An 11,892-nucleotide genomic window follows, 5' to 3' on the forward strand; every position below is an offset into this window, starting at 1 on the left:
CCATTTGGGTGGACAAGCGGTTGAAACGGCGCAAATGAGGTAGTTTCGGGCCAAATAGCTGTACTATAGCCCACGATTTTGAGGGTGGGCTCGAGGTTCGGGCGTGCTGTGGTTCGAAAATCAACGGGGCATGCCAGGGAGGTTTGGATAGTCCTAGTGTGGTCCGTTTAAATTTTTGTGGCCATTTGGGTGGACAAACGGGCGAAACAGTGAGAACGGGGCATTTTCGGGGCAAATCGGTGTGCTATTGCCCATAGTTTTGGGGGTGAGATTGGCGTCTGGGTGTTCTGTGGGCTAAAAATCAACCAGAGCATACTGGAGAGGTTGGAGATCGTCCCAGTGTTGTCTGTTAAAATTTTTATGACCATTTAAGAGGACAGACCGATGAAATGATGCAAACAAGGAATTTTCGGGCCAAATTGGTGTGCTATAGCCCACGGTTTTGGGGGTGGGCCCGGGGTTTGGGCGTGCTGTGAGCCAAAAATCGATTGAGGCATGCCAGGGAGGTTGGGGATCGTCCAAGTGTGGTCCGTTTAAAATTTTCATGGCAATTTGGGTGGACAAATGGGCGAAAATGCACAAACGAGGCATTTTTGGGCTAAATCAGTGTTCTATAGCCCATGATTTCGAGGGTGGGCCCGAGGTTCGGGTATGCTTTGGGGTAAAAATCTATTGAGGCATGCCAGGGTGGTTGAGGATAATCCTAATGTGGTCCGTTCAAATTTTTGTGGCCATTTTGGGTGAATAAATGGGCAAAACAGCGCGAACGGGGCATTATCGGGCCAAATTGGTTTGTTATATCCTACAGTTTTGGGGTGGTCCCGAGGATCTACCATGCTGTGGGCCAAAAATCAACTGAGGTGTGCCAGGGAGGTTGGGAACATCCTAGATTAGTCCGTTTAAATTTTTGTGGCCATTTGGGTGGACAAACGAGCGAAATGGTGCAAATAAGGCATTTTCAGGCCAAATAAAGGTGCTATAGCCCACGGTTTTAGGGGTGGGCACGGGGTCCAGGAGTTTTATGGGCCAAAAATTGACTGAGGCATGCCAGAGAGGTTGGGGATCGTCCCAGTGTAATCTATTTAAATTTTCGTGGCCATTTGGGTGGACAAATAGGTGAAACGACATGAACAGGGCATTTTCTTGCCAAATCGAGGTGATATAGCCCACGGTTTTGGGGGTGGGCCCAGGGTTAGGGCGTGCCGTGGGCTAAAAATCGACCGAGCATGTCAGAGAGGTTGGGGATTATCTCAGTGTGGTTCGTTTAAATTTTCGTGGCTATTTGGATGGAAAAACGAGAAAAACGATGCGAATGGGGCATTTCCAGGCAAAATCGGTCTACTATAGTCCATAGTTTTGGGGGTGGGCTCCGGGGTTCGGGCGTGCTGTGGGCCAAAAATGAACCGAGGCGTGCCAAAGAGGTTGAAGATCGTCTCAGTGAGGTCCGTTTAAATTTTTCGTGGCAATTTGGGTGGACAAACGGGCAAAAAAGCACAAACAAGGCATTTTCGTGCCAAATCGATGAGCTATAGCCCACAGTTTTGGGGGTGGGCCTGGGGTCTAGGCATACTTTGGGTCAAAAATCTATCGAGCCATGGCAGGAAGGTTTGGGATCATCCCAGTATGTTCCATTTCAATTTTCGTGGCTATTTGGGTGGACAAACGGGCAAAACGGCGCAAATGGGGCAGTTTTGGGCCAAATTGGTGTGCTATAGCCAACGATTTCATGGGTGGGCCGAGGACCCAAGCGTGCTGTGGGCCAAAAATTGACTAGGGCATTTTTGGGCCAAATCGGTGTGCTATAACCCACGATTTTGGGGGTGGGCCGAGGGTCAGGGCATGCCATAAGCTAAAAATTGACCGGGGCGTGTCGGGGAGGTTGGGGATTGTCCCAGTGTGGTCCGTTTAAATTTTCGTGGCCATTTGGGAGGATAAACGAGCAAAACGGCGCGAATGGGGCATTTTTAGGCCAAATTGGTGTGCTATAGCCCATGGTTTCGGGGGTGGGCCCGGGGTCCGGGCGTGCTGTGGGCTAAAATTGATCGAGGCGTGCCAAGGTAGTTTGGGATCATCCCAGTGTGGTCCTTTTAAATTTTCATGGCCATTTGGGTGGACAAACGGGAGAAATGGCACGAACAGGTATTTTCGGGCTAAATTGGTATGCTATAGCCCACAGTTTTGGGAGTAGTCCGGGGATCCTAGCGTGCTGTCGGCCAAAAATCAATCGAGGTATGGCAGGGATGTTGGGGATCATCCCAGTGTGGTCCGTTTAAATTTTCGTGGTCGTTTGGGTGGACAAACGGGCGAATGGCGCGATCGGGGAAGTTTTGAGCCAAATTGGTGTGCTATAGCCCACGGTTTCAGGGGTGGGCTGAGGGCCCAAGCATGCTGTGGGCCGCTAATCGATCGAGGCATGCCGGGGAGGTTGGGGATCATCCCAGTGTGATCCTTTTAAATTTTTGTGGCCATTTTGGTCGACAAACGTGCGAAACGACGCGAATGGGGCATTTTGAGGCTTAATCGGTGTGTTATAGCCCACGGTTTTGGGAGTGGACCCGGGGTCCGATCGTGCTGTGTGCCAAAAATTGACCGGGGCATGCCAGGGAGGTTAGGGATCTTCCCAGTATAGTTCGTTTAAATTTTTGTGGCCATTTGGGTGGACAAAAGAGAGAATGGCTCGAACGGGGAATTTTTGGGCCAAATCGGTGTGCTATCGCCCACGGTTTTGGGGGTGGGCCTGGGTCCGGGTGTGCTGTGGGCCGAAGATCAAATGGGGCATGCCAGGGAGGTTGGAGATCATCACAGTGTGGTCCGTTTAAATTTTCGTGGCTATTTGGATTGACAAACGGGAAAAAAGGTGCGAACGGGGTATTTTCAAGCAAAATCGGTCTACTATAGCCCATAGTTTTGAGGGTGGGCTCCGGGGTTCGGGCGTGCTGTGGGTCGAAAATCAACCGAGGCGTGCCAAAGAGGTTGGAGATCGTATCAGTGAGGTCCGTTTAAATTTTTTGTGGCAATTTGGGTGGACAAATGTGAAAAAAAGCGTAAACAAGGCATTTTCGGGCCAAATCGGTGAGCTATAGCCCACAGTTTTGGGGGTGGGCCCGGGGTCCCGGCGTAATTTGGGTTAAAAATCTGTCGAGGCATTCCAGGAAGGTTTGGGATCATCCCAGTATGTTCCATTTCAATTTTCGTGGCTATTTGGGTGGACAAACGGGTAAAACGGCACAAATGGGGCAGTTTCGGGCCAAATTGGTGTGCTATAGCCAACGATTTCATGGGTGGGCCGAGGACCCAAGCGTGCTGTGGGCCAAAAATTGACCGGGGCGTGCCGGGGAGGTTGGGGATCATCCCAGTGTGGTCCTTTTAAATTTTTGTGGCCATTTGGGTGGACAAATGGGCAAAACGGCGCGAACGGGGCATTTTCGGGCTAAATCGATGTGCTATAGACCATGATTTTTGGGGTGCGACGAGGGTCAGGGCATGCCGTAAGCTAAAAATTGATCGAGGCGTGTCAGGGAGGTTGGGGATTGTCCTAGTGTGGTCCGTTTAAATTTTCGTGGCCATTTGGGTGGATAAACGGGCGAAACGGCATGAATGGGGCATTTGTAGGCGAAATCGGTGTGCTATAGCCTATGGTTTCGGGGGTGGACCCAGGGTCCGGGCGTGATGTGGGCTAAAAATTGACCGAGGTGTGCCAAGGTAGTTGGGGATCATCCCAGTGTGGTCCATTTAAATATTTTGAGGACATTTGGGTCGACAAACGAGTAAAACGGCACGAACGGGACAGTTTCGGGCCAAGTTGGTGTGCTATAACCCAAAGATTTATGGGTGGGCCCAGGGCCAAAGCGTGTTGTGGGCCAAAAATCAAACGGGGCATGTTGGGACGTTGGGGATCATCCCAGTGTAGTCCTTTTAAATTTTTATGGCCATTTGGGTGACAAAAGGGCGAAACGGCGCGAACGACGCATTTTTGGGTCAAATCGGTGTGCTATAGACCATGGTTTCGGGAGTGGCCCCGGGTTTCGGGCGTGCTGTGGGCCGAAAATCAATCAAGGCATGCCAGGGAGGTTGGGGATTATCCCAGTGTGGTCGGTTTAAATTTTTGTGGTCATTTGGGTGGACAAACGGGTAAAACGGCGCGAATGGGAAATTTTTAGGTTAAATTGGTGTGACTGGGTCCGAGCTTGTTATGGGCCAAAAATCGATCGGGGCATGCCAGGGAGGTAGAAGATTATCTAAGGGTGGTATGTTTAAATTTTTGTGGATATTTAGGTGGACAAAAGGGCGAAACAATGCGAATGGGATATTTTTGGGCTAAATCGGTGTGCTCTAGCCCATGGTTTTGGGGTGGGCCCGGGGTCCGGGCGTGCTGTGGGATGAAAATAGATCGAGGCATGCCAGGGAGGTTGAGGATCATCTCAGTTGGTCCGTTTAAATTTTCCTGGCCATTTGGGTGGACATACGGGTGAAATGACACAAACAGGGAATTTTTTAGCCAAATCGGTGTGTTATAGCCCACTGTTTCGGGGGTGGACCTGGGGTTAGAGTGTGACGTGGGTTGAAGATCGAATGAGGCGTGCCAGGGAGGTAGGAGATCGTCTTAGTATGGTCCGTTCAAATTTTCATGGCCATTTAGGTGGACAAAAGGGTAATACAATGCGAATGGGGCATTTTTGGGCCAAATCGATGTTCTGTAGCCCACGGTTACGGTGGTGGGCTTGGGTTCCGGGCATACTGTGGGACAAAAATTGATTGGGGTATGCCAATGAGGTTGGGGATCATCCTAGTGTGTCCGTTTAAATTTTCTTGGCCATTTGGGTGGATAAATAGGCGAAACAATGCAAACGGAGTATTTTCGAGCGAAATTGATGTGCTATAGCCCATGGTTTTAGGGGTGGTGCTGGGGACCAGACGTGCTGTGGTCCAAAAATCAACAGAGGAATGGCAGGAAGGTTGGGGAGCATCTCAGTTTAGTCTGTATAAATTTTCGTGGCCATTTGGGTGGACAAAATGGCAAAATGAATCGAACGAGGCATTTTTGGGCCATATCGGTGTTCTATAGACCACAGTTTCAGGGGTGGGCCCGGGGTTCGAGCGTGCTGTGGGCCAAAATTGACCAAGGCTTGCCAAGGAGGTTGGAGACATCCCAGTGTGGTCTGTTTAAATTTACGTGGCCATTTAGGTGGACAAAGGGACAAAACGACATGAACGAGGCATTTTCGGGCCAAATTAGTGTGCTATAGCCTACAGTTTTGGGAGTAGCCCCAGGTTCTGGGCGTGTTGTGGGCCAAAAATTGATCAAGGTATGCCAGGGAGGTTGGGGATCATCCCAATATGGTCCGTTTAGATTTTTGTGGCCATTTGGATGGACAAACAGGCAAAACGATGTGAATAGGGCATTTTTGGGTCAAATCGGTGTGCTATAGCCCACGGTTTCAGGGGTAGGGTCGGGGTTTGGGTGCGCTTTGGACCAAAAATCAATCGAGGCATGCTAGGGAGGTTGGGGATCATCCCAGTGTGGTCCGTTTAAATTTACGTGGTTATTTGGGTGGACAAAGTGGCGAAACGGCATGAATAGGGAATTTTCGGGCCAAATCGATGTGCTATAGCCCACGGTTTCATGGGTTGGCCCAGGGACCAAGCATACTGTGGGCCAAAAATTAACCTGGGCATGAAAGGGAGGTTGGGGATCATTCCAGTGTGGTACGTTTAAATATTTTGGCCATTTGGGTGGACAAACAGGCAAAATGGTGCGAACGGGACATTTTTGGGCGAAATCGGTGTGCTATAGCCCACGATTTTGGGGGTGGGCCCAGGGTCAGGGTATGCCATGGGGTAAAAATTGATCGAGGCATGTTAGAGAGGTTGGGGATTGTCTCAGTGTGGTTCGTTTAAATTTTCATGGCTATTTGGATGGACAAACGGGAAAAACGGTGCGAACAGGGCATTTCAGGCCAAATCGGTCTGCTATAGCCCACAGTTTTGGGGGTGGGCTCTGGGGTTCGGGCTTGCTGTGGGCCAAAAATCAATCGAGGCATGCCAAAGAGATTGGAGATCATCCGAGTGAGGTCCATTTAAACGGGCGAAAAAGCACAAACGGGGTATTTTTGGGCCAAATCGATGAGCTATAGCACACCGTTTGGGGATGGGCCCGGGGACCAGGCGTACTTTGGGTCAAAAATCTACTGAGGCATGCCAGGAAGGTTTGGGATCATCCCAGTATGTTCCGTTTCAATTTTTGTGGCTGTTTGGGTGGACAAACGGGCAAAACCGCGCAAATAGGCAGTTTCGGGCCAAATTAGTGAGCTATCCCACAATTTCATGGGTGGGCCGAGGACACAAGCGTGCTATAGGCCCAAAATTTTTTTGGGGCGTGCCGGGGAGATTGGGGATCATCTCAGTGTGGTCCTTTTAATTTTTTATGGCCATTTGGGTGGACAAACGGTCGAAACGACGCGAACGGGGCATTTTTGGGCTAAATTGGTATGCTATACCCACGGTTTTGGGAGTGGTCCGGGGATCCTGGCGTGCTGTCGGCCAAAAATCAATCGGGGTATGGCAGGGATGTTGGGGATCATCCCAATGTGGTCCGTTTAAATTTTCGTGGCCATTTGGGTGGACAAACGGGCGAATGGTGCGATCGGGAAAGTTTTGAGCCAAATTGGTGTGCTTTAGCCCACGGTTTTAGGGGTGGGCCAAGGGCCCAAGCATGCTGTAGGTCTCTAATCGACTGAGGCATGCCGGGGAGGTTTGGGATCATCCCAGTGTGATCCTTTTAAATTTTTGTGGCCATTTTGGTCAACAAACGTGTGAAACGATGCGAACGAGGCATTTTTGGGCTTAATCGGTGTGTTATAGCCCACGGTTTTGGGAGTGGTCCTGGGGTCCGGGCGTGCTGTATACCAAAAATTGATCGGGACATGCCAGGGAGGTTGGGGATCATCCCAGTATAGTTCGTTTAAATTTTCGTGGCCATTTGGGTAGACAAAAGAGAGAGTGGCTCGAACGGGGCATTTTTGGGCCAAATCGGTGTGCTATCGCCCACGGTTTGGGGGTGGACCTGGGTCCGTATGTGCTGTGGGCCGAAGATCGATCGGGGCATGCCAGGAAGGTTGGAGATCATCAAAGTGTGGTCCGTTTAAATTTTCATGGCTATTTGGATGGACAAACGAGAAAAACGGTGCGAACGGGGCATTTTCAGGCAAAATTGGTCTACTATATAGCCCATAGTTTTGGGGGTGGGCTCCGGGGTTCGGGTGTGATGTGGGTCAAAAATCAACTGAGGCATGCCAAAGAGGTTGGAAATCATCTTATTGTGGTCTGTTTAAATTTTCTTGGCTATTTGGGGTGGACAAATGGGCGAAATAGCATGAATGGGGTGTTTTAGGGCAAATCGGTGTGCTACAACCCACGATTTTGGGGGTGGGCCCAGGGACCGGGCGTGATGTAAACCAAAAATTGAATAAGGCATACCAGGGAGGTTAGGGATTATAACAGTATGGTCCATCTAAATTTTCGTGGCCATTTGGATGGACAAACTGGTGAAATGATGCGAACGGGGAATTTTCACGCCATATTGGTGTGCTATTTCCCATGGTTTCAGGGGTGGACTGGGGTCCAGGCGTGCTGTGGGCTGAAAATGATCGTGGCGTGCAAGGGAGGTTGGGGATCGTCCCAGTGTGGTCCATTTGAATTTTCGTGGCCATTTAAGTGGACAAAGGGGCAAAACGGCGTGAATGAAGCATTTTAGGGCCAAATTAGTGTGCTATTGTCCACAGTTTTGGGGGTGGACGGCCCGGGGTACGGGCTTACTGCTGTTTGAAAATCAACTGAGGCATGATAGGGAGGTTGGTGATTGTCCTAGTATGGTCCATTTTATTTTTCGTGGCCATTTGGGTGGACAAACGGGTAAAACGGTGCAAACAGGGCAATTTTAGGCCAAATGGATGTGCTAATCCCTCAATTTTGGGGGTGGACCCGGGTCCAGGCGTGCTGTGGGCTAAATCGACCTAGGGGTTCCAGGGAGGTTAGGGATCCTCCCAGTATAGTCCGTTTAAATATTTGTGGCCATTTGGGTGGATAAACGGTTGAAACGGTGCAAACGGGGTAGTTTTGGGCCAAATTGCTGTACTATAGCCCACGATTTTAAAGGTGGCCTCAGGGTCCGGGCGTGCTGTGGTTCGAAAATTGATGGGGCATGCTAGGGAGGATTGGATAGTCCTAGTATGGTCCGTTTAAATTTTTGTGGCCATTTGGGTGGACAAACGGGCGAAACAGTGAGAACGGAGCATTTTCGGGGCAAATCGGTGTGCTATTGCCCACAGTTTTGGGGGTGAGCCCAGCGTCTGGGAATTTTGTGGGCTAAAAATCAACCCAGGCATACCGGGGAGGTCGGAGATCTTTCCAGTGTTGTCTGTTAAAATTTTTATGGCCATTTAAGAGGATAAACCAGCGAAATGATGCAAACAAGGAATTTTCGGGCAAAATTGGTGTGCTATAGCCGACGGTTTCAGGGGTGGACCTGGGGTTCGAGCGTGTTGTAAGCCAAAAATTGATCGAGGCATGCCAGGGAGGTTGGGGATCATCCAAGTGTGGTCTGTTTAAATTTTTCATGGCAATTTGGGTGGACAAACGGGTGAAAAGGCACAAACGATGCATTTTTGGGCTAAATCGATGTTCTATAGCCCACGATTTCAAGGGTGGACCCAAGGTTCGGGTGTGCTTTGGGCCAAAAATCTATTGAGGCATGCCAGGGTGGTTAAGGATCATCCTAATGTGGTCCGTTCAAATTTTTATGGCCATTTTGGGTGAACAAATGGGAAAAACGGTGCGAACGGGGCATTATCGGGCCAAATTGGTGTGCTATATCCCACAGTTTTGGGGTGGGCTCGAGGATCGACCGTGCTGTGGGCCAAAAATCAAATAGGGTGTGCCAGGAAGGTTGGGGAACATCCCAGAGTGGTCCGTTTAAATTTTTGTGGCCATTTGGGGTGGACAAACGGGAAAAACGATGGAAATGGGGCATTTTTGGGTCAAATCGGTGAGCTATAGCCCATGGTCCAGGAGTTTACTGGTCCAAAAATTGACTGAGGTGTGCCAGAGAGGTTGGGGATCATCCCAGTATAATCCGTTTAAATTTTCATGGCTATTTGGGTGTACAAATAGGTGAAACGGCACGAACAGGGCATTTTCTTGCCAAATCGAGGTGCTATAGCCCACAATTTTGAGAGTGGGCTCGGGGTTCGGGCGTGCTGTCGGTCAAAAATCAATTGGGTCATGCCAGGGAAGTTGATCATCCCAGTGTGGTTCGTTTAAATTTTTGCGGCCATTTGGGCGTACAAATGGGAGAAACGATGCAAATCGAGTATTTTTAGGCCAAATCGGTGTGCTATAGCCTCCAGTTTTGGGGTTGAGGCCGGGAGTGCTATGGATTATAAATTGATTGGGACAAGACAAAGAGGTTGGGAATCGTCCCAGTGTGGTCCGCTTAAATTTTTATGGCTATTTGAGTGGACAAACGGGCGAAACGACACGAACGGTGCATTTTCGGGCCAAATCGGTGTGCTGTAGCCCACGGTTTTTTAGTTGGCCAAAAATTGATCGGGGCGTGCCAGGGAGGTCGGAGATCATCCCAGTATGGCTCGTTTAAATTTTTGTGGTTATGTAGTGGACAAACAGGCGAAACGGCGCGAACTGGGCATTTTTAGGCCAAATGGATGTGCTATAGCCCACGGTTTTGGGGTGGTCCCAGGGTTCGGCATGCTGTGGGCCCAAAATCTTTTGGGGAATGCTAGGGAGGTTTGGTATCATTACAGTGTGGTCCGTTTTAATTTTATGGCCATTTCGTTGGACAAACGGGCAAAATAGTGGAAACGGGGCATTTTCGAGCCAAATCAGTGAGCTATATATAGCCAATGGTTTTGGGGGTGGGTCTAGGGTCCGGGAATGCTGTGGGACGAAAATTGACTGAGGCATGCCAGGAAGGTTAGGAATCATCCTGGTTTGGTCCGTTTAAATTTTTATGGCCATTTGGATGGATAAATGGGCAAAACGGGGTAAACTGGGCATTTTCGTGCTAAATCAACATGCAATAGACCATAATTTTAGGGGTGGGTCTGGGTTTCGGGTATGCAGCTGGCCGAAAATCGATCAGGGCATGCCAGGGAAGTTGAGGATCATCCCAGTATGATCCGTTTAAATTTTCGTGGCCATTTGGGAGGACAAACAGGATAAACAACACAAACGGGTCATTTTCGGGCCAAATCGGTATGCTATAGCCCACGGTTTCAGGGGTGGGCTCGGGGTCCGAGCTTGCTATGGGCCAAAAATCGACCGGGGTATGCCAGGGAGGTTGAGGATTATCCCAGTGTGGTCTATTTAATTTTTCATGGCTATTTGGGTTGACAAACGGGCAAAACGGTGCAAGCGAGGCATTTTCGAGCTAAATCGGTGTGCTATAGTCCATGGTTTTGGGGTTGGGCTCGGGGTTTGGGCATGCTGCAGGCCAAAAATCGATCGGGTCTTTCCAGGAAGGTTGAGGATATTCCCAGTATGATCCGTTTAAATTTTTGTGGCCATTTGGGTGGACAAACGGGTGAAACAGCACGAACGGGGCATTTTTTGGCCATATCGTAGTGCTATAGCCTACGATTTTAGAGGTGAGCCCGGGATTCGAGCGTGCTGTGACCTAAAAATTGATCAGGGTGTGCCAGGGAGGTTTGGGATCATCCCAGTTGTGGCCCGTTTAAATTTTTGTGGCCATTTCGATGAATAAACGGGCAAAATGGCCCGAACGGAGCATTTTCAGGCCAAATTGGTGCGCTATAGCCCATGATTTCTGAGTGGCCTTGGGTTCGGGCGTGATGTGTGCAAAAAATTGACTTGGGTATGCCAGGGAGGTTAGGGATCATCCCAGTGTGGTCCGTTTAAATTTTTGTGGCTATTTAGGTGGACAAATGGGCGAAACGGCATGAACGGGGAATTTTCGGGCCAAATTGGTGTGCTATAGCCCATGGTGTTGAGGGTGGGCTCTGGGTCCGGGCATGCTGTCAGTAAAAAATTGATTGGAACGTGCCATGAAGGTTGGGAATCATCCTAGTGTGGACCGTTTAAATTTTCGTGTCCATTTGGTTGGACAAATGGGGGAAACAGTGCGAACGAAGCTTTTTTGAGCCAAATTGATGTGCTATAGCCCATTGTTTAGGGGGTGGATGAGGGGTACGATCGTTCTTTCGGTCAAAAATTATCTAGGGCATGCCAGGGAGGTTGGGGATCGTCCTAGTATGGTTCGTTTAAATTTTTGTGGTCATTCGAATGGACAAATAGGCAAAACAGAACGAACAGGGCATTTTTGGACCAAATTGGTGTGCTACAGCCCACGGTTTCGTGGGTGGGATAGGGCCCAGGTGTGCTGTGGGCCTAAAATCTACCAGGGTATTTCGGGGAGGTTGGGGATCGTCCCAGTGTGGTTTGTTTAAATTTTTGTGGCCATTTGGGTGGACAAACGCGCAAAACGATGCAAACAAGGTATTTTCAAGCCAAATCAGTGTGTTATAGCCCACGGTTTTGGGAGTGGACTCAGGCCTCAGGCATCGTGTGGGCCAAAAATCAATTGGTTAATACTAGGGAGGTTAGGGATCGACCCTCTATGGTTCGATTAAATTTTTGTGGCTATTTGGGTGGACAAACGGGCAAAACGGCACGAATGGTGCACTTTTAGGCCAAATCGGTGTGTTATAGCCCATGGTTTTGGGTGTGGGCCTAGGGTACGGGCGTGCTGTGGGTCAAAAATTGACCGGGGAATGCCAGGGAGGTTGGGCATCATCCCGGTGTGGTCCGTTTAAATTTTCGTGGACAAAAGGGCAAAACGACACGAACGGGGCATTTTCA

This window comes from Capsicum annuum, chromosome 7 (assembly GCF_002878395.1).
Source record: "Capsicum annuum cultivar UCD-10X-F1 chromosome 7, UCD10Xv1.1, whole genome shotgun sequence".
NCBI classification, from domain to species: Eukaryota; Viridiplantae; Streptophyta; class Magnoliopsida; order Solanales; family Solanaceae; genus Capsicum; species Capsicum annuum.